This window comes from Ovis aries, chromosome 6, assembly GCF_016772045.2.
Source record: "Ovis aries strain OAR_USU_Benz2616 breed Rambouillet chromosome 6, ARS-UI_Ramb_v3.0, whole genome shotgun sequence".
NCBI classification, from domain to species: Eukaryota; Metazoa; Chordata; class Mammalia; order Artiodactyla; family Bovidae; genus Ovis; species Ovis aries.
This window is the reverse complement of record NC_056059.1, coordinates 57,929,469-57,953,453: the sequence shown is the minus strand read 5'-3', so window position 1 is coordinate 57,953,453 and position 23,985 is coordinate 57,929,469. Positions and strand designations below refer to the sequence as shown.

General features: G+C 42.1%; 1 protein-coding gene and 1 pseudogene across 12 annotated transcripts in view; both read right to left on the bottom strand.

Annotated features, from left to right (window-relative positions):
* Nucleotides 1–23,985, bottom strand: part of TBC1D1 (TBC1 domain family member 1) — a 225,338-nt gene that overhangs the window by 190,549 nt on the left and 10,804 nt on the right. The window lies entirely within an intron of this gene.
* Nucleotides 9,414–23,776, bottom strand: LOC105615569 (heterogeneous nuclear ribonucleoprotein A1-like; annotated as a pseudogene).

The window sequence follows — 23,985 nt, the reverse complement described above, 5'->3', positions numbered from 1 at the left end:
TACAGCTGAGACTTCTGAGAGTTCTAGTCTCTAAAAGACAGAGTTGATGGTGGCAGTGGCCAAAGAGAAGGTGAGAAGCAGGTAGCTTTCCATGGGGGCCAGGCTTGCATAGTAAGAGCTCGATAAATACGTGTCAAGTTGAGGACCACATACCCAGGGCTCACCTAGAGTGGGGGCTGCAACACCTAGATCTAGAATATCTACAGCCTCTGCATCCCTGGAGAGGGATGAGCCTCGAAAGGGCAAAGCCAGGAGCACTACACAGAGCTTCGTGTGTTCACTGAACAAGGATGTTTCCGGAAGAAAGTGGAGTGCACTCAGTACCGGTTTCTGTCCACACGTGGAGCACAGCCACCTCCCGCCACAGGAAGGAAGGGGTGCCTTTTTCTAATTTGGACAAGGTGACATATGACTTTAGCAGCTCTGGAGAGCAGTGAAATAAGAAGGAGCCACCACAACCTGACCGACAGGTATGGGAGGCTGTGGGACGCCACGGAGGCACCCAGGGACGGAATCTGCGTCCTGATGCTTGCTGCCAGGATCTGCCATCTTCTTGGGAGGCCTCCCTCTCTCCGTTTTCCTCACACAGAACCTTTCTTCCAAAGCGCACACATTCCTTCCACATAGTTAAAGTTCATGCTGACAGAATAGGAAGCATTTCCTTCTAATGATGATGGATAATCGAAGAGCCATTACAGGGCACCATCTGGCAAATTCTGCAGGATGAATGCCTTTCATAGGAAGACATAAATCTGCAGCCAGAGAACTGAGTAATTCAAACACAGTAGGGGCAGCTGAGGGATAGGGGCTCTTCAGGGACTGGTTTCTCCCCTTTGTTTTACAGAGTAAAACAAACTACTTTGATTGGTAGTGGTCCAGCCACTAAGTCGCGTCAGGCTTGTTTTCGACCCCATGCACTACAGCCCGTCAGGCACCTCTGTCCATGGGATTTCCCAGGCAAGAATACTGGAGTGGGTTGTCATTCCCTTCTCCAGGGAGATCTTCCTGACCCAGGGATTGAACCCAGGTCTCCTGCATTGCAGGTGGAGTCTTTACTGACTGAGCCAGCAAGGAAGCTCCCTGATGGAGGATAACAAAGCATTATATTAGCTTAGACTTTCATTAAAAAATTACCTCTGAATAGCTTGATTATAGGGTGATTTCTGTTTTCTTTGCTCTATGTTTCCATCATTTTCCCAAGTTGTCTGTAATGATTATGTGTCATTTTCATAATCAGAATATATATGTGTGTATATATATATATATTTTTTTTTTCTTGTTTTCTTGTTCCCTCTACCTCCAGACAGGACTGGATTCATCCAGGAAAGCAGCTCTGAAAAAGCCTGGCAGGACTGGTCACCGTCTGGGCAAGAATAAAGTCCAGTGATATAAATGGAGACGATAACACTCAGTGCATGAAAGATGGGCCAGGCACCTCCCAGGCCAGGATTTATAGAACAGGGTGACTGTACCTCCTCTCAATTCACTAACAAGCACCCTAGGCGTGATGAACACATGATTATCCAATGCCTAACACACAGTATCTGCTCTATATGTGCTTTTTGAAGAAACTGGGGATGATTTTACAGAAGCCTCAGCATTCCGACTAAGACTACAGCCTCTGGAGTCCAACAGGTATGGTTGTTTATGGAAAAGGATAAGCCCTTGGTCATGGTAAATTCTCTGAGCCTCAGTTTCCTTAACTTTAAGGTAGGAATAATAATACTACCTCATAAAGTTGTGAATACTAAATAAAATAATGAACATAAAATACATACAGCACAGTGCCTGGCACATACAAAGTGCTGGGTCGACCCAATGGTTCTACTTCTGGGTATACACCTGAAAGAACTGGAATCAGGGCTTCATTCAAAGGGATACTTGTGTATCAATGTTCATAGCAGCATGGCTCACAATAGTCAGAAGGCAGAAATGAAAATAGTATGTATCAATAGCACACAAAACATGCGATGTACATACAGTGGAATACTATTCAGCCTTAAAGTGAAAGTGAAGTCGCTCAGTTGTGCCCGACCCTCAGCAACCCCATGGACTGCAGCCTTCCAGCCTTAAGGAGGAACGAAATTCTGATACATGCTACAACACAGATAAACCTTGAAAATAATATGCTAAGTGAAATAAGCTAGTTATAAAAGAAAAAAATTATATGATCCCACTTATAGGAGATGCACAGACTAGCAAATTCATGAAGAACAAGCAGAATGGAGGCTGCCAGGGGAAGGGAGAAGTTGGGAGTTATTTTTAATGGCTACAGAGTTTCTATTTGGGATGATGAAAACATCCTGGAAATGAATAGAGGTGATAGCTGCTCAACATAGTAAATGTACTTATTGCCACTGGGTTGTACATCTAATAATGGTTAAAATAGTGAATCTTATGTGTATTTTATCACAATTTTAAAAGTGCTTGGTTAATGGAAAAAATTTCTTCTGTCATTATTAGTAATAGTAATAGTTCATTCAAAGTGCAGGAAGCTCATAACTTATAAGTCCTGACTCCTAGGAGAGTAATGAGACTTCCCTGGTGGTCCAGCGACTGAGACTCTGGGCTTCCACTGCAAGGGGCGTGATTTTGATCCCTGGTTGAGGAACAAAGATAAGGAATACCTCGAAATGTGGCCAAAAAATAATAGAAAGAATATATTAGAAAAAGAGTGATGAGAAAATATCCCATGAGAGGGTTTGGTGAGGGACAACAGGGAAGGAAGGAACCACCAAGGTATGGCAAACTTGAAGAGGCCCAGAGTAAGACTGGTCTGAAGCAAATCCTAGAAAATTTGAGGGTCAAAGTTGCTGAGTCAGATCAAGACACAGGGGAGCAACGGAGCTGCAGAAAGGAAAATATTAAATAAGGCCCTTGCGGTTGCAACTGCCGCTCGAGAGGATTGAACGTAGCTGGGGACTTTATTGGCTTGTGCACCCCAAGTGCAGGGAGAGCTCCAGCTCCAGGCAGCCTGGATCCCGTGAGCAAATGACACCATCAGGACCCAGCAATCCATCCGTCACTGGGCTGCTTCCATGCTGTCTTCCTTCTCCCAGGCCCTTCCCAGGCAGGGGCCACATGGTCCCTGGCAGCTGCAGCTGAGAGATTGTTTTGCCAGGATTGACTCTGGTTTTCATGGCTTGCTTGGATCACAAACCCACCCCTGAACCAACCACTGAGGCCAAGGTAAGAGAATATGCTAATCAGCCATGAGTCTCCTGAGTGTGCCCTATGGAGGCGCTGCTGACAGAATAAGGAGGAAGAGATGCTGCTCTGGCCAAAAGAGTGAATGTCTACCAACAGCGGACGGGAGTGGGAACAGTGTGAGGGAGTCTTGGGCAACTATCACAGAGGAGACTGGAGGGTGCGTGGTTTAGTTTTACCGCTTACCTGCAATTAGCAGTGGATGAGTCAGGATGGTTTAAAGGTACAGGATCATATTCAGCTATGGGCCAGAGCTCCTCCTGTACTGAGTTTCAACAAGGTTGCCTGAACCTCATCAATATTCCCACTCTGCAGTTAGAGTCGTGCAGTAAAAATTAGGAGGTTGGTTTCTAGTGCCAAGACACACCAAATAGCGGTGAAACTGACATAAGACACACATCTGTCTGAGCTTCCGACGTGGTACCAGTAGTAAAGGACGCACCTGCCAGTGCAGGACACACAGGAGATGTGGGTTACATCCCCGAGTCAGGAAGATCCTCTGGAGGGGGGCATGGCAAACCACTCTGGTATTTTTGCCTGGAGAATCCCATGGACAGAAGAGCCTGGAAGGCTACAGTCCATATGGTCGCAAAGAGTCAGACATGACTGAAGTGACTTGGCACACATACTATTAATACTAACATACATCTCTCTGAGGCTCAGTTTCCTCAATACAGAAAGAGGCTTTGAGGACTTCGCTGGTCATTCAGTGGCTAAGACCCCAATGCAGGGGGCCTGAGTTTGACCCCTGGTCAGGGAACTAGATCCCACATGCTGCCACTAAGACCCGATGCAGCCAAATAAATAAATACTCAATGAGAGAGAGAGAGAGGAGGAATTTCAAGGCATCTATGACCTCAAGTCTGAGCCTCAATCCTAAACAACTATAATTCAGTTAAAATGCCAACTCAAAGGGTGGGTGAGCATATTATATACGGTGATATATATGTGAAAGCATTTTGTAAATTATGAAGAGGCATATCATTTAGTTACGGTTATCATTTTTAAGGTCAAAAGATAGGTGAGGTTAAAAAAAAAAAGGATGGTCTTGAATGGAGACAAGTTGGAAAAGGGAATAAAAGTAGGCCAGGCAGAATGAAAATTTCATAATTTCTGTCTAGCTGTAAGGATGTGAGAGTTGAACCATAAAGAAGCACTGAAGAATTGATGCTTCCAAATTGTGGTGATAGAGAAGACTCTTGAGAGTCCCTTGGACTGCAAAGAGATCAAACCAGTCAATCCTAAAGGAAATCAACTCTTGAATATTCATTGAAAGGACTGATGCTAAAACAGAAGCTCCAATACTTTGGCCACCTTATGTGAAGAGCCAACTCATTGGAAAAGACCCTGATGCTGGGAAAGATTGAGGGCAGGAGAAGAACGGGACGACAGAGGATGAGATGTTTGGCATCATCGGTTCAATGGACATGAGTTTGAGCCAACTCCGGGAGATAGTGAAGGACACGGAAGCCCGGCACACCGCAGTCCATGGGGTCACCAAGAGTCGGATATGACTTAGTGACTAAACAACAACAATCTTTACTTCACTACTGCTCTTGACACTGCTATCCTTATCTTCATTTTGAAACTTCCCATGCCTTGGCTCTGGGGACACCACTACCACATGAGTCTCCTCTTAACATTCCTTTGGGGACTCCGCTTTCCCTACCCACCCTCTAAAACAATCACATCCGCAGGTGCTCCTTTCTCCTTGGATGCTGTCAACCACGCTCATAGTCCTGACTCCATGGCCATGCCCCAGCTACGTATCTCTAGCCCGGATCGTCCTCTGAGCTTCAGCCCACCGCACATCACTCCAGTCACTCCAGTACCCCATATCCCCAAATGGAAGCTTCCTCTCCCTCAAATCTTCTCCCTAGTCACCCTTTCCCCATCTCAGGCAGTCACTAGGTGAGATGCCACCTCCCTCCTCCCTTGTCTTTTTGGCCACGCCCCACCTCACACTCTTCCTTGCTCTGGGCTTTGTCTCTTCACTTGATTCTCATTCCTCCTTAAAGATTCAGCTCACACGTCAGCTTCTTCAAGATGACTTTCCCAAACCCCCTGATTGAGGAGAAGAGTCCATCTAGTGCCCTGGGGATAACTGTACCTCCTGACTTTTTACCAGATAATATAGAAGCACCTGTCTGGAACTGTCCTCCAAATTCCCGTCCACCCTCACCTAAGTTCCCCCTAGGTTCTTCAAAGGCGTAGGCTGCCTCTATCTCTTACGCCTGGCAGTGTTCAGTTCACACTGACTGAATTAAACCAATCTTTACCAATTGCACACCCCAGGTGGCGCCAGCGGTAAAGAACCTGAATGCCAATGCCGGAGACACAAGGGACTCTCAGGTTAGATCCCTGGGTCAGGAAGATCCCCTGGAGGAGGAAATGGCAACCCATTCCAGTATTCTTGCCTGGGAAATCCCATCGACAGAGGAGCCTGGCAAGCTACAGCCCGTGGGGTCTCAAGAAGAGACGCAGCATGCATGCACCACTAGTTGTGGTGAAGCCAAATAAGAGCATTCTGCTTGCAATGAGAAGAATTTGTTGGGGAATTCTGTGGTGATCCAGTGGTTAGGACTCTGAATTTTCACTGCCGTGGCTCTAGTTCAATCCTTGGTCAAGGAACTAAGATCCTGCAAGCCGTGGGATGCAGACAAAAAACAAACAAAAAAAGAAGTTGCTATTTTTTAAGAGTCAGTATAGATATTTTAATCCAAGCACTCAGCACTGATAAAGTCGAAGAAGGGGAGGCTCATACATCAAAACTATGAAAGAGAGGACACAGCAGATTCTAAATTTACAGTAGGTTATTTATTTTGAGAACTACGCACATGCATTTTTTAACCAGTGATCACATTTTGAGTCTTAAATAGGAGCAGGTTTTTTTTTCTAGTAGTTAACCACATAGAAACTATCTAACAATTTAAAATCTATAATCTTAAAATTCTTTGGGTTACTGTTTCTTTTGAAACTTTGATTTCCAAGATACACATTTTCAGTCTAAAAAAAGAAAGTGAGGGTAAGACTTCATGCTTCCAAGTAGGGCTCATTTTCTTTTGCATCTCTCACCCTGTTACTGACATTTGCAATAAGAAGTAAAATATCATCTAAAGCCTTTAAAGGAAAAGTTATTGAACAATTATGTTGAATTATGCTAATTAGCAGTTTGAAGTATTAAATATGTCAGAAATGTAATAAGAAATTTAAAATAGTATATGTTGTATATCTATTTTTTAAAATAGCATCATTTAAAGTTAGTTGATAGATGAAGTATTCATTGGTACTTCTGGTTTTGGATACTGATCAAAGATGGTAAGGCTAGCTTTACACAGAAAATGCCAGAAACGCTCCATGATGGCATTGGTCTGTTCACTTATTTAACAGAAAAGCCAAAAAGAAAAATCTCAAATCTTATTTAGTGTAATTTTATTTTCCTCTTAAAACACAAATGCCAAATACGGTCAAAAATATAAAACAATTTTTCTTTCTCCCTTCTGCATTGTAAAAGTCAGTGGTAGTCACCTCATTTATTATGAGCAGTCCTGAGAAAACCCAGAATATAGTGTAAGTGGAAGGAGAAAGGCAAAAACAGATTTCAAAAATCCAAGTGTTATAAATGAAGCTTTGAGAATGGGAAGCACATGGCTGTGGCATTTATGCACATGCATGAGCAATTTATCTCCAGTTGTTTGGTTTTTTTTTAAGCTGTGAATCCCATTAAAGCATGCCATCATAATTAAAATATGATCTGGCTCCAAATTTAACATCAAGGAACTAACACAGGGCAACTACGGGCTCCAAGCCATGCCTGCTGCTATGAGGATCATATTCAAAGTATTCTTAGTCTATTTTTTGAGGAGGCAGCATTGTTTCTATTAATCTATATTAATTAACTATAACTGCTTAGAAGCAGACACAAAGCTATGCAAGATTTTGGTTACAGAGGAAACTATAACAAAGACAGGAAAATGAGGAAAATCTAGAAGACCATTAATAGGGGCTTGACTAAATTATGGTACATCCATATATAGGCCAGATGGCAGCAGGGGTCATTCTGCCATTTGGGAGATTTAAAAAAATCAGATCAAAATTTCTTCTCATGAGGAAAGAGAAGCCCAGCATCCACCCCAAATTCTCCAGGGGTTCCTGGGAGTCCACAGCTCCTCCTGTTCCCTCTGCCTCTGGATTCCAGCCCCCAGGGAACACCGGCTCTCTTTCCTCTCCTCCTTTTCATCACTCATAACTCATTTCTTCTCTGTCCTTTTTTGTTGATGTCCACAAATAATGCTCACACCTCTTATGTGTCGTGGACTCTAATATCTGTTTGGGGATATCAGCAAGGGAAGGCCGTGGTGGGAGAAAGACAGACAGAGAAATTACTGCAACATAATCAACATAGCAACTAACTAAAACAAGGCTTCCTATCCTTAGAAGACCCTGGTCGTTCTTCCAACTTCGCCATCAAAAACAGGAATTTCATTTTGGCCTCAGCTTCCCATCCTGTTGAGGCTTAGCTTTCTCCAAAATCCTTTTTTGTTTTTATTGTTGTCATTTTTATTTGGGGGATTTTATTTTATTTTTTTGGCTGCACCTTGAAACTTGCAGGATCTTTGTTCCCTGACCAGGGGTTAAACCTGTGCCTCCTGCAGTGGAAGCATGGAGTTCTAACTACTGGACCATGAGGAAATTCCCTATTTGAAGATTTTATCTCAGTTTTGTTCTTCTCGTATCTTTTTTTTTTTTTTTACAGCTTTATTGAGGTATAGTTGACATTTAACGCTGCAGAAGTTTAAGGTGTACATCCTGCTGATTTGATACACATATATTACAAAATATTACCCTATAGGTTAGTTGAAACCTCCATCTCATCATGTAATTACCATTTCTTTTTTTGTGGTGAGAACATTTAAGATCTATTCTCTCAGTAACTTATAAGTATATAATACAGTATTAGTAACTATAATGACACGCTGTACACTAGATCCCCAGAATTTATTCATCTTTTAACTGGAAGTTTATATTCATTGATGGGCTTCCCTGGTGGGTCAGATGGTTAAGAATCTGCCTGCAATGTGGGAGACCTGAGTTCGATCCCTGGGTTGGGAAGATCCCCTGGAGAAAGGAACTGGCTACCCAGTCTAGTATTCTGGACTGAAGAATTCCATCGACTGTATAGTCCATGAGGTGGCGAAGACTCAGACACGACTGAGCGGCTTTCACTTTATACTTATTGACTGACATCTCTGCATTTCCCTCACCCTCAGCTCCTGGTAACCACCACTGTACTCTCTGTTTCGATGACTTTGGCTTTTTAAAATCCCCTATGTAAGCGATATCACACAGTGTTTGTCATTCTCTAACTTATTTCACTTAGCACCATGCCCTCAAGATCCATCCATGTTGTCACAAATTACAGAATTTCCTTCTCTCTCATGACGGAGTAATATTCCATTGTATCTGTGTACCTTGTGTTCTGTACCCTTTCATCTGCTAATGGACACATAGTGGTTTCCGTATCTTAGCTATTGTGAATAACAGCTGCAGTGAACATGGGAGCAGATACACTGGGATCTTGTTTTCATTTCCTTTGTATATATACCCAGATGTGGGATTGCTGGATCACACAGTAGTACTGTCTTTAATTTTCCAAGAAACCTCCATACCGTTTTCCATGTGGCTGACCCAATTTACATTCCACCAACAGACCACAGGGTTTCCTTCTCTCCAAGCCAACACTGAGCTTTTGTCTTTTTGATGACAACCATTCTAACAGGTGTGAGATGATATCTTACTGTGGTTTTTCTTTGCATTTCCCTGATATTAGTGATACTGAGCACCTTTTCATGTACCTGCTGACCATCTGTATGTCTTCTTTAGAAAAATGTCTATTCAGTTCCTCTACTCTGTTTTTTTTTTTAAGACCTCATTCAGCATCATGATCAGACTATTACATTTAGCAATCAACAGCATGGGTGCAAAAAAAAAATCTACATTAAAACTCTTTGTTGGAATGCTTTATACTTTTCAGAGAACAGAAACTAAAATAATCTGTTATACAATCAGTCACAAGTACAGTCCTAGAGTTTTTTGCCCATACCCATGAGTATTGTCTAAAACATGTCTTCTTCGTAGCACAGTCCCTGCCACCACTGTGCTTGGCTGAGTTCACAAATCTGCTATAACCTGTAGCTTCCCTGTCACTTTCTCTGGCTCTCCTCTCCTGCTAAGCTTTGTTTCCTGGCAATAATTAAAACCTTCTGCCACTGCCATAGCTACTGCTGCTGCTGGAACCACCATAGCCACCTTGGCTTCATGGTTTGGCAAAGTATTGGCCTCCTCCACCGCAGGAGCCAGAACTTCTGTCTCCAAAGGTTCCTTCTTTCATGGGCCCAAAATTTGAATATTGATTGCTGTAATTGCCAAAATCATTGCAGCTTTGGCCACCTCCAAAACTGGTTTCATCATTACCAAATCCATTATAACCATCCCCACTGCCACCATATCCGCCGCCACCACGGCTGCCACCAAAGCTACCTTGACCGCTGAAGCTTCCTCCACGACCAAAGCTGTCATTCCCACCGAAACTACCTCCACGACCACCACCAAAGTTTCCAGAACCACTCTGACCTCTCTGGCTGGATGAAGCATTAGCCATCTCTTGCTTAGACAGGACTTTTCTCATGTTACAGCTGTGGCCATTCACGTTGTGGTATTTCTGAATGACAGTCTTGTCTATGGAGTCATGGTCATCAAAAGCAAAGCCTCCCTTTTTGCCAGTACCTCAGTCAGCCATGATTTCAATCACTTCAATTTTCCCATACTGTTGAAAATAATCTCCCAGGTGATGCTCTTCAGCGTCTTCTTTAATGCCACCAACAAAAATCTTTTTCACAGTTAAGTGGGCACCAGGTCTTCGCGAATCTTCTCTTGAGATGGCCCTCTTTGGTTCTACAACTCTTCTTTCCACCCTGCGTGGCCTTGCAGGCACGGCTGCATCCACCTCCTCCACCGTGGCGTATGCGACAAATCCGAAGCGTCTGGAGCTCTTGGTGTTTGGATCCCTCATCACCACACAGTCTGTGAGCACTCCCCAATGCTCAAAACGGCTCCTCAGACTCTCATCGGTTGTTTCAAAGCTCAATCCTCCAATGAAGAGCTTCTGCAGCTGTTTGTGCTCTTTGGGAGACTCTGACTTAAACGTGACGGCATTGGAAGTAGGGGAGACTTCAACAATGCTTTCTCAGCGGCGTCTGTGGGCAGAAAGCCTCTACTCATTTTTTAATCAAATTTTTTTCTACTGAGAGGTATGAGTACTTTGTATACTTTAGATATTAACCCATTATCAGATATATACTTTGCAAATAATTTCTCCCATTCTATAGGCCATCTTTTCATTTTATTAATTGTTTTGCTGTGCAGAAGCTTTTTAGTTTGATGTGTCCAACTTGCTTATATTCGCTTTGTTGCTCCAAATCTTGTTTCTTTCTAACGATAGACAGATCAGACATCTCTGAGTCACTTCCAGCCCATCCTGGTCATGCTCTTTTTTCATAACCAAAATGGTTCATCAAAGCTAAACAAAGCTTATGCTGTCACTTTCTACCAATCATGAAGCTAGCCTTTCCTTTCTCCCTGCTGCACGAAACTGTAGTCATGCAAAAGACACATCTCTACCATTATCAAAAATGTCTAAAATATAACTATAGCTATAGTTAATTGTATACACACACACACACACACACACACACACACACACATATATATATATATATATATATGTTTCCTGGGTAGCTAAGCTGGCAAAGAATCCGCCTGCAATGCAGGAGACCCCAGTTCGACTCCTGGGTCAGGAAGTTCCCCTGGAGAAGGGATGGGCCACCCACTCTAGTATTCTTGGGCTCCCCTGGTGGCTCAGACAGTAAACAATCCACCTGCAACGCAGGAGACCTGGGTTTGATCCCTGGGTGGGGAAGATCCCCTGGAGGAGGGCATGGCAACCCACTTCAGTATCCTTGCCTGAAAAATCCCCATGGACAGAGGAGCCTGGCGGGCTACAGTCCATGGGATTGCAAAAGAGTTGGACACGGCTGAGTGACTAAGCACAGCACAGCATATATATATATATATATATATATATATATATATATATATATATATGTATATCCTGGAGGAGGGCATGGCGACCCACTCCAGTATTCTTGCCTGGAGAATACCCATGGCAGAAGAGCCTGATGGGCTACAGTCCATGGGGTCGTGAAGAATCAGACACGACTGAGGGACTAAGCACAGCACACACACACACACACACACACATATATATACTTATATAGACAGGGAGATCTCAAAAGGGAGACTGAGTTTAAAAAGATATGTGGGGTCTTCCCTGGAGGCTCAGTGGTGAAGAATCCACCTACCAAGGCAGGAGACATGGGTTCAGTCCTTGATCTGGGAAGATCCCACATGCCACGGAACAACGAAGCCTGTTAGCCACAACTACTGAGCCTGTGCTCTTGAGCCCAGGAACTGCAGCTGCTAAGGCCACACACCCTACAGCCCATTCTCTACACAGGAGAAGCTGAGCACTGCAACTAGACCACAGTCCCCACTCGCCACAACTACAGAAAAGTCTGCAGAGCAGCAAAGATCCAGCACAGCCATAAATAAATAAATAAAATTATTTTTAAAAGATAAGTGTAGAAAGGAATATATAAATTGATTACATATAAAAACATTTGTTTATATAATAAAAGAATAAAATCTATGAGGCTATACACCAATCTGTTCGTTACTGTTGATTTCTCTCTAGGAGGTGGGATTAAGGGACAACTTTTAATTTTAACTCTATTGTACTATTTTTTTAATATTCAGCATAAGTGCCTTTATAATCAGAAAAACATTTTATTTGGGGGGAAAACGTTGATGCCAAAAAAGAAGGGCTCAAATCACAGCTGAAGGGATTTAACCTACATACCACAAAGTTACTGAGAAGTAAAGACTACGCAGCTTTCATGAAATCTTTCCCACAATTCTCACCAATAATGCCCCCAAATTTTGTGTTCATCAAATCCAGAGAACTGTGCAGCAGAACTGAGAGGCAGTGACTACTATCATAAACAAAGACTCTGAGGGGAAAAACACTCAGTAGGGATGGGAAGAGAGCGATGGTGTCTAAGACTGAAATTCTGGCTGAACAAGAGAAATCTGTACTGATGAGGAAGAAGAGGAAGAACAAGGAAATAAACTATTAATAATATGGCTGCACAGGGGGTTTCCAGAAGAGATTTGGCCAAAACATTAAAAATAAAAAAGGAGGACCACATCCTCCAAGAACAAATACAAAAGGTAACATCCACTCATACATTCATGAAGCAACCCCCTGTAGCAGGCATGGTTCAGGTGTCAGGGTCTAGCCTGGAACAAGACAGGCAAGGGCCCTGTTCTCTTGTTGCTCTGGCAGGTCAGGAGACTGTAAACAAGGAAGCATACAAACCAGCAAGACAGTTCCAGATAATGATAAGCATGACAAAAACATTTTGTAGGGCTTCCCAGGTGGTGCTAGTGGTAAAGAACCTGCCTGCCAATGCAGGTGACGTAAGACATGTGGGTTTGATCCCTGGGTCGGGAAGATCCCCTAAAGAAGGAAATGGCAACCCATTCCAGTATTCTTGCCTGGAGAATCCCCATGGACAGAGGAGCCTGGGGGCTACAGGCCATGGGGTTGCAAGAGTCGGACACGACTTAGGACTAAACCACCACCACCACAAAGACATTAAAATCTAATGAAGTGTCAGTGATTGGTGTGGGAGTACTTTTGACTGGGAGGCTGGAGGATGAGGCTGAACTGAGTTCATAACAGTCTAAAGAACCAACTGCATGAAGAGCTGGGAGCAGCGCTCTCCAGGCAGAGGCAACAACAAATACAGAGACCTCGTGTGAAGAAGTAGGTTGTCACATTTTAGCTATGAGAACACCAGGGTGGCTGGGGTCCAAAGAGCACTGAGAAGAGTGTGGGAAATGAGGTCCATGTGGAAACTCCAGCAGAAATACAGGAGTTTAGTCCAAGTACATCAGGAAGTCCTTAGAGAGGTTTTCAAGCAGGCGAGTGGCATGAATTGGTAGCTATTCTAGAGGTGGAAAGAAGAAGCAAGAAAGGAAACAGGAAGAAAAGTTAGGAAGTACTGCAACATTCCAGATGAGAAATGGTGGAGTCGTGGGCTCAGGATTAGCCACGGAATCAGAGCAGTGACAGATTTGGAATGGGTCTTGAGTAATTTGGATGAGAGTGTGAAGGAAAGAGAGAAATATAGGAGAAAGATGACTCCTAGATTTTGGCTGTAGCAACTGTCATTGTCATTTAAGAGCTGCAGAAGACGGAAAAACCACAGGTTAGTGGGGAATAAATTCAAGGGTTCTATTTTAACCATGTTGAGTTCAAAATGCCTATGTAGTGGCTAAGTAGAAGTCAAGTTCAGAGTTGGATAGATGAGTCTGGAACTCACTGGTGAGTCTAAGCAATAAATTAACTTTGAGAGTCCCTATCAAATAGGCGGTATTTACTGCTATGATGAGTTCATCTGGAAAGTGTGTCAAAGAGAGAAATGCAGAAGACAGTCTCAAGGGACGTACAACTCAGAATTAAGAAGAGGAAAAACCAACACAGGAGACTGTGTAGAAACCACTATTAGAGGCAAAGGGAAAATAGCAGGTTGTGGTTTTCCAAAAGCCAAGAGAAGAGAATGCTTTAAGATAGGAGAAACAATGTCTTGTCGACTACATCAGAGTTACTGGATGAGAGAAGTACAGAGAAGGGACAACCAGATTTCACAAGCTACAAGGGACTGCTGACATGTAGGAGCCATCAGTGGAATGATCAAGACAGAAGCCCAGTTGGTAAACCAAGGAAAAATGGGGATTTTCCTGGTGACCCAGTGGTTAAGAATCCACTTTCCAATGCAAGGAACATGGGTTCCATCTCTGGTCTGGAAACATTCCACATACTGTGAAGCAACTAACCCTGTGAGCTGACTTGTGAAGTCTCTGATTCCTAGAGCCCAGGCTCCACAGGAGAAGCCACCACAATGAGAAGCCTTCGCTCTTCAACTAGAGAGTGGCCTCCCGCTCACTGCAACTAGAGAAAGCCTGTGTGCAGCAATGAAGACCCCATTTTTATTTATTTAAAAATAAATTTCAAAAATTTTAAAGCAATTACCCTCCACTTAAACAATTGAAAAAACAATAATAAAATGGGCAAGTAGAAGCAAAGGTAGCCACCATGGCAACTCTTGAAAGATGGAGCAGAGACTGGACCAGATACTGGAGGAAGCGGGGACGTGAAATGGGGGGTTAGAGGCTGGCTTGTTTTTAAGACAGGAGATACCAATACTCAGAAGACCAAGCAAGAGCAGACCAGGAATTTCAGTTCTGTGTTATTTTTCTTACCATTCTTTAGGAACGAAGCATGTCAGCATCAGTAGGACAGGAAGTCTTATCTGACTTTCTCTTCCATTCAGTTCAGTTCAGTTCAGTCGCTCAGTCGTGTCCGACTCTTTGTGACCCCATGAATTGCAGCACGCCAGGCTTCCCTGTCCATCACCAACTCCCAGAGTTCAGTCAAACTCACGTCCATCGAGTCAGTGATGCCATCCACCCATCTCATCCTCTGTCGTCCCCTTCTCCCCCTGCCCCCAATACCTCCCAGCATCAGAGTCTTTTCCAATGAGTCAACTCTTTGCATGAGGTGGCCAAAGTATTGGAGTTTCCTTCCAAAGAACACCCAGGACTGATCTCCTTTAGAACGGACTGGTTGGATCTCCCTGCAGTCCAAGGGACTCTCAAGGGTCTTCTCCAACACCACAGTTCAAAACCATCAATTCTTCGGTGCTCAGCTTTCTGCACAGTCCAACTCTCACATCCATACATGACCACAGGAAAAACAATAGCCTTGACTAGACAGACCTTTGTTGGCAAAGTAATGTCTCTGCTTTTGAATATAATGTCTAGGTTGGTCATAACTTTCCTTCCAAGGAATAAGTGTCTTTTAATTTCATGGCTGCAGTCACCATCTGCAGTGATTTGGGAGCCTCAAAAATAAAGTCTGACACTGTTTCCACTGTTTCCCCATCTATTTCCCATGAAGTGATGGGACGAGATGTCATGATCTTCGTTTTCTGAATGTTGAGCTTTAAGCCAACTTTTTCACTCTCCTCTTTCACTTTCATCAAGAGGCTTTTAGTTCCTCTTCACTTTCTGCCATAAGGGTGGTGTCATCTGCATATCTGAGGTTGTTGATATTTCCCCCGGCAATCTTGATTCCAGCTTGTGTCTCTTCCAGTCCAGCGTTTCTCATGATGTACTCTGCATAGAAGTTAAATAAGCAGGGTGACAATATACAGCCTTGACGTACTCCTTTTCCTATTTGGAACCAGTCTGTTGTTCCATGTCCAGCTCTAACTGTTGCTTCCTGACCTGCACATAGGTTTCTCAAGAGGCAGGTCAGGTGGTCTGTATTCCCATCTCTTTCAGAATTTTCCACAGTTTATTGTGATCCATTAGAGGCCAATAAACAGACTATTAAAAATTTTCTGGGTACTGGAGAGGAAAGTGATCAGAAGACATCAACATGAATTTAGCAGAAATGAACCACTTCGTGTAATACTTGTGGACCAAGACACTGCTTGATTTTTTACACGACTACTGTGATAGCCTCCTAACTGATCTCCCTCTTCTATCTCATCTCACTACTTCAAAATCTGAAAACAAATCTAATTATTTCACTTCCCTAATACCTCTCATGGCTGACATAGCACAACCTTCTTAAGAAAAATACCCAATATCCTTAACAACATAGATCAAGCCCTGTAAAACCTGACTCCAGTCTTTCTTTCCTGTCGCATCTCTGACCATGCAATTTGCAAAACATCACATCACAGCAGCTCCAGCCACAATGGACAACTCTGCACACCTTTGTCCCACTTTGGCTTGATGCGCTGTATCCCCTACTTGCGCATGAGTGTGTGCTAAGTCGCTTCAGTTGTGTCTGACTCTCTGCGACCCCATGGATTATAACCTGCCAGGCTCCCCTGTCCATGGGATTCTCCAGGCAAGAATACTGGAGTGGGTTGCCATGCCCTCCTCCAGGGGATCTTCCTGATCCAGGGATTGAACTTGTGTCTCGTATGTCCCCTGCATTGGCAGGTGAGTTCTTTACCACTAGCGCCACCACTTAGGACATCCATTCAATCTGCACCAAACTCATCAGCCTGGGAAATACCTAGAGGATCTTTAAAACCCACTCAAATGTCTTCCAAATTACATTTGGAAGGTCCCTCCAGAAGACAGAGGTATGACGAAGAACTAAACATTTTAGGAAACAACTTCATTTCAGCGTAAGAGATTAAGGAACAATTCTGTTTTCTGAAACAGAAGAGAACATTGTCAGGTAGTATATGTGGACACAGGAAGATGATGACTTGCCACGTGAAACCTCCAGCCATGTCCATTGTTCAATATGACCCATTTAATTATTTGATGCTATCATTGTCAGGAGGAGCCAAAAATCAGTCTCTAGAAATTTCTCTTGTTCCTAGTTCTGCCCTCTGGAGCAATTTAGAAATTGTCTACTTCATTTTGTATATAGCAGCTTTTCACATAACTTCAGGCACTTATTATGAGCACACTAGGCCTCCTCACGGTCTCTCAAATTTGCTCTTTTATAACTTACAGATGTTTGCTAACTCCCAGCGGTGCAGCCTTCAGATTCTATATTTGGCACATAAAGCATCATGCTACTTCTTAAGGGGACAATCATGGCTTACTTGACTTTGTACCCTAGCACCCAGCCAAATAAATGTACATTAGTTGCATTTCAAAGAAAGAATTAATGTAAAATCTGTAACATGTCAAATACATCACTTGAGGACAGGAAAGGATGACTTCTGATGTTCTGCTGGAATTGAAAGCAGCTCCTTTCCTGCCCTGAAGTCACATGTAGTTTTCTGGTACATCCTGCATCGAAGTCCTCCCCTAAGCCCCATTCCTAATCCAGCCTCTTTTGAGACTTTCTCTGAACTGGGCTTAGTCTCCAGTTGGCTTGTTCTGGTTGGTGGTTCAGGATCACAGGCTGCAATTAGTGGGGTGAACACTTAACCATCCAGAAGGGGGACAAGCACTCAAAAAGATAAAAATTAGAAACAAGAGATTTATCTCTTTCACCATATTCCAAACTAGCAGCCCACAGAGTTCTTAACCACTATAATATGCACCTAGAATTAAAAACAGGTCCTAGTGTTTCATGTGATTTTTTTTGAGAGTAACTTTGAGCAAAATTCTATCACTAACAAATAGAAGGCAGCAAAGGAAAGCAGAAAAGCTGAATTAAATGTTCAACTTATTTCCAGAAATCTTTTCTAGGTAGCTTATCGAAGGCTGACTAGTAGAAGATGAAAGCTACATATGTAATTTAAAATTTTCTTGTAGGCACATTCATAAAGATACAGTAAAAGATGAAATTAATTTTATTATTATATTTGATTTAACCCAATATATAGAAAATATTGTGATTTCAAAATGCAACCAAAATAGAAAATTATCGAGATATTTTACATTCCTCTTTTCCAACCAAGTCTTTGAAATCCACTGTTTTGACACTTATAGCACATTTCAGTTCAGACCCGCCACACTCCAAGTGCTCAACAGCCGCAGACTACTACCAGTGACTGTCCTGGACACTGGAGGTCTAGGCTATAAATAAGTCCTTCTAAGACACAAGTCAACTTTAGGTTCAAGACACTTGTAAAGTCTATTCTTAGGAACAGATTTTTAAAAATAATTACCAATGCAAAGCAATCAGGGGAAAATGCAAAGCTATAAAAAGTGATATGCATTGAAAATAAAGATGTCTAAAGAAATTATCTAGACACCGATCACAAGATGGATGCTTCTGAAACCCTCAGACTCATCTCTCAATGCCAAAAATAAATTGCATAATCAATCCTGTGTCATGGACCCAAACCTTCCAACAAATACTTTGGAGTTCATGCAGTCCAGGACATTCTTTTTATAGATGAAAAAGAGTCCCTGCCAATCCCTGTACCAAGCAACCGGCTTCTGTCTAGGGTGACAGACAGTCGAGTGTTGATGGGTGGACACAGACACACTGCTCCGTGCACCCATGCCCTGCGTCATAGCCACTGAGTGGGCCCCCAGGTGAAACCTTACATAACAACCAGGATGGGATAAAAGATGCCACGTGGCAATTTTAACATCCATGAAAAAATCCTCCAAAACATATGCCACAAAGCCTTCTCAGAACCATTCCCTAAGTAGCAAAGAAAGACTCTTGTCTGATATCTAAAAATTATGAACACTCAATGCAAAAAGGCGCTAGATTAGAAGAGCTGCAAAATAATACTATGCTCTTCAGAATAATCACCCTCAGGAACAAAAACACTCCAGCTCAGTGTTATAATTTCGATCTTCACTCCAGCAAAGAAAGAAAGTAATGAGCCAGCAAATATAACAGCCAAGCAAGAGATGCCACCGAAGCCAGCCTCTATTGAAAATCCTGAAATAAATGATGCATATTTTAAGTTATAACTTAAAATTCCAAGCAGATGGGGAATTATTAAGACAAATGAATGATGGGTAAAAGTGCAACCGGAACAAAGCTATGATCAAAACCAAATTTTTTAAAATTGTTAATTAAATCATAAAACTCAGCCAAAGCAACTTGGGCTTATATAGTGGGCTTATAAACCTGCTAATCACAGGAAAATAACTTTAGACCACCTTTTCAATTGATATGTAACATAATGAATCCAGAAAGGCTTGGTGGGGTAGCAGTCCATCAGTTATTGAGAAAGATGGTGTACTTAGAGGGTCTCATGTGAGACTATATTGGCCCTATACCGGAAATTTCAAAAGGAAACCTTTATTGCTCTTAAGTTAAATACACCAATAGTTAAGCACTCTTAAAATGAGCAGTATGGGAGCCCACAGAGTTCAGCCTCAAATATAGCTCACTTTTAAGAAATGCAGTTTCGTTGCCAAAAATCATAGAAAAGGAAACCCATTCTTTTAAACGACACTAACATCCTCTCAATCATGCCTTCCTCAGCAGCGAAAAGTCTTTCTAGAAGTAGACGTCTCTCGAGACCTTTTCATGCAGTCACCCAGTTCCTCTAGCCCTTACCCCATGCTCCTTTGGCATACTTTTCTTTCCTCCTCGTCCCTAAGGTTTTAGTACTTCATTATTTTGCAGCAAGAGATAACATTTCCTCCTTAGAAAAGGGAGAAATGAAGCTAGCAAGATTCTAGCAAATCCACGATGCTCTTAGGGAGGGTGGGGGAGGGGAAGCTCTGCTCATTCATGACATCCATCACAGTTATGAAACCTCCATGTTGTGCCCAGACTGGACAGACTGTTGTGCCCAGATCAGCCCTAACTAAAGTGGGAAACAGTGTTTGAAAATCCAGGACAGGTTACAAGTATAAGTCAGCTGAAGAAGAGTGGGTCCTTATAGCAAAACTACTCCCACACACCCCAATTTCTGCCTTACCCCGGGTCCCATGAACTGTCCATTCCCCCACCTAACACCAGCCTACACTTCTCTTCCATTTATTACCAGCTCAATAATCCTTGTCATTCCTCATTCAAAATCCATTCTTTCCATTCATTGACATAAAACAGCAACATACACAGTCAGAAGCCCCAGCCCAACACTTCCACTGCCTGAAACTCAGTGCTGGAAATTCTTTTAAAGGCAGCAGAGCTTTTTACTTTGTAGATTTTTTTAAGAAAAAAAAAAAAAGGATTAAAGTGTAAATACTCTTCTGAGTGATCTGAAGTAACACTCAAGTGAGTGGCCAAGCTGATGTTCTTCTTAGAAGAGACAAAGCTGAAGAACTGGAGAAGGAAAGAATATTGAGATAATTCTCTTAGACTTTACACTTTTCCTAGGGGTGAGTCCAGGAGGAACTCTTGATTTCTTTGTCATATGATGAGGTAAAGACCTACTCAGGGTCATCCATGTAGCTGTCTTCCAGAGTGGATTTTTTAAATTTTCTGCCATGGATTCTAACTTAAAACTAAACTTTAACTCAGAACCTTATGCTACTGTGTCCACATGTGTTTGGAGGGATGTTCTCGGATGTTATGAGAAAAATGTAATTCACGGTTCAATAAATTTAGAAACTTAATGGACAAATGTACAATTAAAGAGTGAGACAGAAAATATATTGTTTCCCTAATACAACAGTTTTTAGAGTATGGTCTGTATAATTCAGCGAACCAATATTTTCTGAATAATCACTGCATTATGTTACGGAATCATTTGTGCTTAAAATATTCATTAAAGCACAAGACAGACTAATGGATTTTAACATAAGAAAGTGCAAAAAGTGCTTTGATATGGTTCCGGATTGCACACTGCAACAAACCTTTAAGAAATTTCATTTGTCTAGTTTATGTATAGCATTAAAGAAAAATAGCCATAATTTTCTAAAAAGGCTCAAAAATATTTCTCCATTTTCCTAGTACATATCTGTGCGAAGCCAAATTTTCTTAATATGCTCAACCAAAACAACATATCACAAACAGAATGAGTGGAGAAGTAGCTGCGAATTAATAATTGACCACTAATTCAGACATGAAAGAGATTTCCAAAAAAACCAAAAACCCAAGCAAACAAAATTAAACGATATCAGTTTTATCACTAAAATTTTGGGGAAAATACAATTGTTTTCACAAAAAAAAACTATTCAGGCTAACACATAAGGAACTTATCACTTTTTCAATTAATACCTTTGTACTATCTCTGTTTTAATTTCTAATATAGTAAGTATTAATAGACATAACACACATTAATGCTCTTTGGGATACTGAATAATTTTTAAGAATGAAAAGCATCTTCAGATCAAAAAGTCTGAGATGCTGTCCTAATGTATTTTGATCATGGAGGCCTTTCTCTGTGGAACATCTTGAGTATACTCTATGAAGCATACAATGGGACACACAATTTCATGCTAAGCTTATAAAACTATTCCCTATCATGTCTCTTCTCAGACCTTCGTCAGTAAGTTAATCTATATGCTGTTCAAAGATTTCCTCCCATGGTGGCTTGGTGCTTATGACTCTGGCAGTAAATGCATATTGTCTCCTCTGGCAAACACAGGTAGATACTGATCTCCCCTATCTAGAAGAGGGCTAATAGCATTATTTCTCTGAGCAAACATTACAAATAGTCTGGAGAAACGATGACACAGGTTAAGTTGCTCCCACAGCAGATAATGCTCTGTGGTGAGACAGGGTGCCAGGATGACCCAAGAACCCAGCATTGTGCCAGCTAGAATCAGTGCCAGTTTGCTTCACTATTCAGTTTTCAACAAGAGAATCACTGATTGAGATGCCTATGTTACAAATTACTCTTTTATGAAACAAGCGGGATGACAGCAATTTATTACTCTGAGTACTGGCAATTTGTGTTTGTAAAAATTGTAAGCAAGCCAAAGATAACTTAAGGACGGATTCATATTTCTACCGTGGCTTTTTAGAACGTAGAGAGAGGTCAATTCCCTACTTTCAGCACGACTCGAAGCCCCAGTTCCAGAATTTAGTTATAAATCTCTTCTTCCCGTCAGGTAGCTGAATGACTGGCTGGAAGCCTGTTCTCAGACGGCTATAAAAGATTTTGGGAAAGAGTCAGAAGTATAAAGTACTGAACAGCTATTCCATGCAGAGACTACCCCCAAGGAAACAGTCCTTATATAGAGCTGGCGTGGAGAACAGGCTGTACAGTCCTCTAATTTTCATTCTGGAATTTGCCCAAATAAGAGCACCATTAAGTTCACTTAAGCAGTTTTGTTTCGTTTTTAATGTCCGGCTTATAAAAACGTTGCTCAAGGTTGACCAGGATTTTGCATCCTGAGAGCTGAAGACGCTCATCTTGGTCTTTTTGTTTTTGCTTAAGATTTGAAATGGAATTAGCGTAAAATCTGCTTCTGATAAAACTTTCTTTAGTGAAAATTTTTATTGGCATAAATGCTTACTAGTTTCAGGTCCCTTTCTGGTTCATGCAGTCCTCCAGCAGCTCTCTGAGACAGTGACTATGATTACCCCATTTTACAGATAAAGAAACGGACTCAGTGTTGCCTAAGGCCACTGACTTTATAGATGGTTGACAGGACTGGAGTCTAGGAAGTCAGTCCCTCTGACCTCTGAACCAGGCCTCTGTCCCACCGGAGATTCATGAACAATAACATCAACTACTTTTTAATAAGAAGATACCCAATTCTGTATGTAAAATAGTGGTTTTAAGCTCCAGGTGAGCCATTATTTCAAAAAGCCTTCCTTACACTCCGGTGTGTTAAACTCCACTCTGAGATCCTGACACTCGTCCTGGCCACAGACTGAGTTGTGTTTAACTGCCTGGCGAAAACCTTGAATTTTCAAATGAGGTTTGTGCACCCTGGAGGTTATGAAAAAAAAAAAAAAAAAGTGTGGTGTAGGGACAAAACATTAGCATTTCTCTTTATAGTTACTGACAATTTTTTTTAAATTGGAGGATAATTGCTTTTGTGTTAGTTTCCGCTGTACAACAACGTGAATCAGCCGTAAGCCTGTATACAGCACCTCCCTCCTCAGCCTCCCTCCCACCCTGCCCATTCCACCCCTCTAGGTCATCACGGAGTACCAAGCTGAGTTCCCGGGGCTATACAGCAGCTTCCCACTAGCTATCTATTTTATACACGGTAGTGTATGCATGTTAATGCTATGTTTACCATGAGGATTGGCATTAGCATCCTCAGAGTCTGCCTCGGTGCATGTGGAAACAGCCACATAGGCCCACCACACAGGCACACAAGGCACTCAAGACGAGCGTGGGCATTTCTCACTGGCAGGGTTAACGCCCTCACCTGCTCGTCTGCTTCCCGAAGCTGGACCAAATCTCAGTTTACACAGGCACAATTGAGAAAGTGGCTGTCAGGATTATATTTTCAACCATACCTAAACTAACTCTCACAAAACAGCCACGTGGCTTCAAAGGAGCCCTGCAGAGAACTGCAAACAAATGCTAACAACAATACAAGCACAAATGAACAAGAAAATAGTAGAGCTGGTGATATTTTTATCATTTCTTTTATAATATTTTTCTCAGCCTTATCATAAGCTAAAACAACAACAAGCCAGTGAGGACAGACTTGACGGTGGCCCCCAAAGAAACCAAACCAAAAAACAACTGAAGGTATCAAACTTAGATTCATAGCCACTACTTTTCATGAATGGTCTCTGCCTAAGTGAACATGATACTTTGGGAAACTGACTAATACGACTCTTAGCTTACAAATAAATATATTTTTGTTAACAGCATCAAAAACGTAGAACTCGCTGATCTAGAACTTTGCTACTCAAAGTGCAATCTGCAAAGGGGCAGTGCCCACATCATCTGGCAACTTGTTAGAAATGCAGTCTCAGGGTCCATCCCAGACCTACTGGATCATATTTTGCATTCCCCCGGTCATTCATGGGCACATTTCCGCTTGAGAAGCACTGCTTCAGGACCCACATCTTAAATGACCTGAATCCTAGTAGTTCAGCTCTTCTGTATACGTTTCGAAAGATTTCTCTGTGAATTTTTGAACTCATAATCTTCTCATTTTAATAAAATATCTATTATCAAATAATCTTAAAGATTATAAAGAAACCATCCCCATAAACCAAAATCCAGTGAAATAATCTTGTATAACTGCAGCATTAGTTCCTTATTAATTCTAGTA